Consider the following 7,500-nt stretch of genomic DNA (forward strand, 5'->3'; position numbering starts at 1 on the left):
CTCCTTCCCTCTCTCTCTCTCTCATTTCTACGGTCAATGTTCAAGGTCTCCCTCTGATTTATTGTTATATGTTCTCCTTGGGCAGTGAACAGACAGAACAAGAGGCTCGACACGTCAGCAATTGTGCATGTCAAGTTCACAAGCAACTGAACAACAGTTTCTCCCTTCATGGGGTGTGTGTATCTGCTTATCTATTGATATATCTATCAATGTATCTATTTACGATGGTAACGACAAAGGCAATAAAGTCGGTAACAGAGTTATTGAAAATGATGATGATGATGATAGTGAGGATAACAGTAGTTATGATGATTATGATGATGATAGTAATAACAAGGGTATTATGATTTGATTATAATAAAAATGATAATGATAATGTTAATGATGATAATATCAACAACAGTAACAATATTTATGATGATAATGGTAATGATGATGCTAATGATAATAATAACACTGATGATAAGGATATCTATATTGATGATAAGAACGATAATAATCATACTACTACTATTGCTATTACTACTACTACTAGACTACTATTTTTGTAATGACTATAATGATAATGATAACAATATTGACAAAGGTGACAATGCAAAAACTAACACTTACAGTAATGATGAAATTAATATGGATACTATCACTACTTATGAAAATAATGATAACAATGATAAGAATAATACCTATGATAATGATGATAATACTGATAACAACAATAACAATAATGACAGATATAACACGAGAAAGAAAAAGAACAAATCAATAAATGAATGAATAGGTGAATATGTAACAATACACAAGCCATTACGAAACTCATTACCAAAAGCTCATAAATAATTAACAGACTGTACCTCCCCCCACATCTCTCTCTCTCTCTTTCTTTGTCTATCTATATATCAATCTATCTCTATCTCTATCACACACACACACACACACAAACAAACACGCACACACACAAACAAACACACACACACACACACACACACACGCACACGCACACACAAACAAACACAAACGCATACACACACACACACACACACACACAAACACACACACACACACACACACAAACGCCCCTTCCACTTTCACCCACACCCCGTGACAGGGACCATGTGACCGCATCAAAACATTGGTCAATGTCCACTGACCAAAACAAAGCCACGTGTTTCATGGTTACAGAAAAGAAGGAAAAAGGTGGGCGTATTGTTTCGACATCTCTCTTAACGAGATGCTGTCACTGAATACTCGAGGAGATGCCTGGCACGAGAGACAAAGTAATGAGGGTGAATCTATTATTGGTATCATGTATAATGATGGAATGATTATCATATGTAATCATTATCCTTATGGAGATTATTAGTGTTGTTATTGTTATGATATTTCAATGTTAGGATTGTCATGATTATCATAATTTTGTTATCGTTATTGTCATTATCGTTGATATCATGTCTATTTTTGTTTTTATTGTTGTTGGTGTTGCTGTCATCATCATAATCATTATCATAATTATCATAATAATTACCATTGTTATCATCATCATTATTGTTGTCAGTATTATCATCAATATCAACATTGTTGTCATCAGCATTGTTATTATTATTTTTTATTATCATTATCATTGTTATTATTATTTTTATTATCATTATCATTAGTTATCATTGTTATCATCATTATCATTATGATCATCTCTATGATTCTCATCATCATCATCATCATCATTATAATATCAACATTATTATTACTATCATCATTATCATTGCCGTCATTATCAAATATGAAGAGAGCTCCCAGTATCTCCCCTCCCCCTCCCCCTTCCCCCTCGACCTCCAAGATAGCTTCCAGCATCCCCCCCCCCCGCCCCCCAAGAGAGCTCCCAATCCCTCACGCTATCGGTCGGCGCTATCGGCACCAAGGGCGGGCAGGTGTGTCTGCACCGGCGCCGAAATCTCTCCGTGTCTCTACCTTGATCCTCATGAATGACAGATGAACCGAACGACCAAAAAAAAAAAAAAAAAACAAGAGAAGGAGAGCGAGCGTGCATGTAAGCGTGACACACACCCGGGAGCCTTCAGTCGTTGTTCCGCCGCCACTGGAAGTACACGCGTTGCCGCCGGTCTTCGTCCCACGCCCTCACTGGAAACGCCCGCGTCGCTAAGACTCCGGACCTCGCGCGCCGAAACGGAGACTAAACCGCTTCGGTCATTCTTTGGTTTCTTGACGTTCTAGACTTTGTTTTTTTTAATCTATTTTTTTTATTTTTCCTGTCAAATCGTTATGATGAATAAATGGAATCGGGTTTTCGAGTTGACTTTGATTCGGAATTCTTGATGGATTTATGATTGCTTTCGCTGGAGGTCTAATTAAGGAAAGGGTTAGTGGTCCTTCCGCGTAGTGAGAGACAAGACCAAGACGACGTGCACGTGCATCTGCAACAAGAGGAGGGCGACGGAGAGAAGCTTCTCTTACATTCAAGAGTCTGTTGAAAGTAAGAGTTCGAGAGAGAGTGTGTGGGAATCTGAGCCGCGCTTCGGGCCGACGGGGTCATTAGGGTGAATATTGTGAGAAAAGACAGAAACGAGAGAGAAAAAATCTCGTTCCGTTAACCAACTGAGGAACACGACGATTTAAGGTAAGACTTTTTTTTTTGTTGAGTCAGTGCATAATTCGTGGTAATTATTTTTGTTGATACATTGCATAACTCGTACGATGACAACATTCTAATCAAACTAACTGCGTACAATCGCATTTGGTTTACACTTTAGTCTATGATAAACAACACTGTCAAATAGTATATTTACAAGATTTTCTGACTGACTCTGCAACAATCTCGACCCACGGAACCAATTAGCTTAACGCTTCTTCAATTAAGTATCTCCCGGACCCGAATCCTTCCCTCCTATTTGGGAATCCCACCTCTTGCAATACATGACTATTTCCCCTTCAATAGATCCCTATGCTTAGCAACACAACTCCTTGAATGGAACCGCCGTCTCCTTGAACGCTTTCCGGATCTGAACCGGATTTCTTAGGATGTGTCCCATCATGTTGAGCCGCGTAATGGCACCGCGGCGCCACCGTGCACTTGTCACTATCTTTACCAAACTACTATACACTCACCATATAACAAAACCTTTCAATGGAAGTCCGTCATGATGTGTCCCTGAGTATTTTCCGGACAGGTTTGCACAGGTTGTGTGATAATACCATGCAGTTGATACTTATTGCAGAGCTGTATGTCGCTACGTATACAGTGCAATGCAACCAATCCTGTCTCTTGAATGAATTGCCAAATTCTTAGAATAATTTACCGGTTCTGAATTAGGTTTTTTCATTCTGCATGAAGTATTAAATAAAAATGAAATCATGTTTACAAAATAGCTTTATGAAAATCTGAATCAATATTCATTTTTTTACCTCTGTTTTTCTTGCCCCCCCCCTCTTATGTTTTTAATATCAGCATCTGGATGAAGCTAAGAATTTAGATACGAAAAAAAGGTTTATGAAAAAAAAAAACAGATATACGGACCTAATTGCCATCTTTCCTCTCCCTTCCTCTTGTTTCTTCCTCTTTCTTTCTTGTTTCTTTCTCCTCCTTATTCGCGTTGTCCCCGCGTTGCGTCATCCGGAGGCGGCCTTGCGCTGACCGGGGGGAGGGGGGGGGGGGTGAGAGGTCGCTTGCCTGAGGACGGCGACTCCTTCAGGATTTTACCCCGAGACTCCTGCTGAAGGATGCTGGATTTGCTTTTGTTGTTGTTTGTAAGAAGGGTTATCTTGTTTTTACTTCTTGATATATTTCTTGGTGCTTCCTTTCTGAGGGTTGTTTCTGTGTTTTTTGTTGTTGTTATTGTTATTGCTTAGTTGACGTTGTTCCTATTTCCATTATTCTTATTCGCTTTCCTTTTCTCTCTCTTTCGTTCGTTTCCTTCTACTTTTTTTTCTCCTTATTTTTTTCTTATTTCCCATCTTCTTTTCTTCCCTTCCGTCTCTAATAATTCAAATTTCTTGTACATATATTTTTTCTCATTTTCTCTCTTATTTTTCTTCTCTGCCTTCTTCTCATTTTAGCCCTTCTCTTTACCCCTCATCTCTTCTTTTTTTCTCTGCCTCTATTTCGTCCGTCCTCTACCTCCTCCCTCATTCCTCCTCCTCCTCCTATTCCTCCTTGTCCATATACCCCCCTCCCTCTTCCTTTATCCACCTCTTCCTCTTCTTCGCTTATCCTCCTCCTTCCTCTTCCTTTATCCTCCTCGTCCTCCTCTTCCTCCTACATTTATCTCCCCCACGCCCTGTTTCTCCTCCTTCTCTTCGCATCACTTTCCCTCTTAAAGAATCTTTCACCCTTTCCTAATCACTCCTTCGCATGTGGAGTTTCGTCTCAGCATCTCATTAGCATAAAGGTGGGGGAGGGGGGGGGGGTGAGAGGGCAGGGAACTCAGGCACGCATGCACACGTACTCATACCTACATGTATATCCACATGTACACACAATAAATATGCAACATCTATATGCATATAACGCATACACCTACGAACACACACACACACACGCGCGCGCGCGCGCGACATATATGTGTGTGTGTGTGTGTGTATATATATATATATATATATATATATATATATATATATATATATATATAAACGGGCGTATATGTAAACATTAGTTAGCGAAATTATAACTTTAATTTGATTATGATTTTAATAATCGCAGTTGACCGTTACCAACACTTTGCCTCGATGAGTGTCTGCGGGTGTGTGATTTACTTTACAGCAATTATAAGTAATTACTTTGGCCATCAGATGGTTTCATTTTTAACACACACACACACACACATACACACACACACACACACACACACACATACACACACACACACACACACACACATCAACACACACACACACACACTGTAAAGGTATTGACGTTTTTGGTGTCGCATAAATTTTGAAGTTTCTGGTAAAAAAAAAGTTTTTTTTTTCTTTCTTTATCGAAGAGTAGCGGTACAATGCACGTAGCACATACGCGATTTTTAAGATGTAGCGATTTTCCGCTTCGTTTGCGCTATATACCGCTATCTATAAGTCACACGTTTTGTTACTAACTGTTCGTAACACTACTTGAGATTTGATGGCATGTGATGGTAGAGGCATTGCATACATCTGGTAAGAAAAAAAAGTTTAAAAACAGTAAACCAAAGACAATGTTGATAGCAATAATAATAACACTGATAATGAAAATGATAATGATAGTGATAATGGAGAATCATCCTTTGAGAGACGTCTTGCATCTTAAAGGCGTTTAAGAAAAGGTTTTGGCGTAAACAAAGCGCATGCGTCAACGCTCTTTCATATTGTAGCTAAATGTGCTAAGGATGTGAAATGAATGCTGTTAATTCTTCGATCTCTTATTTACCCATCGATTTATCTATTTCTAGTTCGTTTATTTATAGGTTTGGTTCTCTCTCTTTCGGCTTCCTTCTCTCTCTCTCTCTCTCTCTCTCTCTCTCTCTCCTCTCTCTGTGCGTCTCTCTCTCTCTCTCTCTCTCTCTCTCTCTCTCTCTCTCTCTCTCTCTCTCTCTCTCTCTCTCTCTCTCTCTCTCTCTCTCTCTCAGTAGGTGTCTCTTTCTCTCTCTCTCTCTTTCTCCCTCTCCCTCTCTCCTCTCTCTGTGCGTCTCTCTCTCTCTCTCTCTCTCTCTCTCTCTCTCTCTCTCTCTCTCTCTCTCTCTCTCTCTCTCTCTCTCTCTCTCTCTCTCTCTCTCTCTCTCTCTCTCTCTCTCTCTCTCTATCTATCTCCCCTCCCCCTCTCTCTCTATTCTCTATCTATCTATCTATCTATCTTTCTTTATTTCTCTCTCTCCCTTTTCCCATCCCCTCGTCCTTGAAAACAAGCAGATGAGACAAATAAACCCCTTTAATCAACTGCAGTCGCTCTACATAACACAAACAGCGGGAAGCCCAATTTAACTGCAATTACGGAGATAATAATCCCAGAAGCACATTAGCTATCCCGTCACTTAACGACCGTCATTAAAGGGATGGTTAATTGTCCCTCCTAATTAGACCTTTGATTGTCTTGATTGTGCTTTATATATGCGGCATCTGATTCTTCTCTTTCTGGTCCTTCCCGTGCGTAGGTCTTCTGTTGTTTGTCCAGGAAATCGGGTTTTGATTTACTGAATTTATCTCAATTCTGTGGACGACATTAACAACAGCAATAAGGATGATATTGATGATAATGATAGCAATAGTACTAATAGTAATAAGGATGATGATATTAATAGTAATGATAATAGTTATGATAATAGTAATAATGATAATAATTATAATGATAAGAATAATGATAATAATTATAATGATAAGAATAATGATAATAATTATAATGATAAGAATAATGATAAGATTAATAGTAATAATGATAATAATGATTATAAAGATGATAATGATTATAATAATCGTGATAATGAGAATGATGATAATATAAATAATACAATGGTACAATGATAAAATGATAATGCTGATAATAGTAGCAATAGTAATGAAAACAATAATGATTTTACTAATATTACAATTAACGATAAAGATGACGATGACTATGAGGAAAAGGATAATAATGATAATGATATTTATCATCATTATTATCATCATCATAATAATAATGACAACAATAGTAGTCATTATAACAAAGCTGATGATATTAATAATGAAAATGATAATGATTATGATAGTAATGATGATCACAATAATATGACAAATAAGAATATCATCAACATCATCAGCAAAAAAGAAAAAAAAAAGAGTTTGTTTATTCACATGTTTACCTGTCCTTGTTTACTAAGCTCGCTTGCTTATTTGTCCTTGCAACTCTTGCATGCATACCCTTCTCTACATCCGCTTATTTATTTCTTGCAACCTCCCTCTTTAAGACAGGCCAAGAAAATCCTCGTCCACCTCCTATTAAGAAAGAAATTACAGGATATGCAAGATTAAAGGTCTTAGTTCGAGCGACTCCATTGTGACGCTTCCGATGGTAAACAAAGTAGTATTTGTGAATGGAGATTGTAAACAGTTTTTGTTTTATGAATGGGTGAGTTGTTCTTTTGGTTTGGGTGACTTTTTTTTATCTTTTGCTTTCTATCTATCTATTTTTTTTTTCAATCATCTGGTTTTATATCTATAGTTATAGATCAACGTTTATTTATTCATTTATTCATCTTAGAGTGAATAATCTAGAGGCTTTTTTCCTTTAATTATTTGGTTATATTTTACGTTACGGGGAGATTTTTTTTTATTTTTAAAAAATCTATTTATATGGTTTTCTTTCGTTATTTACTTTTTTTGTCAGGACTTAATTTTCATATCATATCTACTTACATATGATTAACGGGCGCGAAAGATGAAAAGAAAGAGATGTAACTTTCAATAATGAAATAGGGATTATTTTAATCTAATTCTCTCTCTCTCTCTCTCTCTCTCTCTCTCTCTCTCTCTCTCTCTCTCTCTCTC

General features: G+C 37.5%; 1 protein-coding gene across 1 annotated transcript in view; it reads left to right on the top strand.

Annotated features, from left to right (window-relative positions):
• The first annotated feature begins 2,086 nt into the window (after positions 1-2,086).
• LOC122252361 (uncharacterized) overlaps positions 2,087-7,500 on the top strand; it is a 117,092-nt gene continuing 111,678 nt past the window's right edge. The window contains exon 1 of the mRNA XM_086531048.1: positions 2,087-2,629. The gene's annotated coding sequence lies outside the window, so the exon portion shown is untranslated. The remainder of the gene's footprint in view (positions 2,630-7,500) is intronic.

This window comes from Penaeus japonicus, unplaced genomic scaffold (genome assembly GCF_977035675.1).
Source record: "Penaeus japonicus unplaced genomic scaffold, GWHDUDI00000001_assembly GWHDUDI00000034, whole genome shotgun sequence".
Taxonomy (NCBI): domain Eukaryota; kingdom Metazoa; phylum Arthropoda; class Malacostraca; order Decapoda; family Penaeidae; genus Penaeus; species Penaeus japonicus.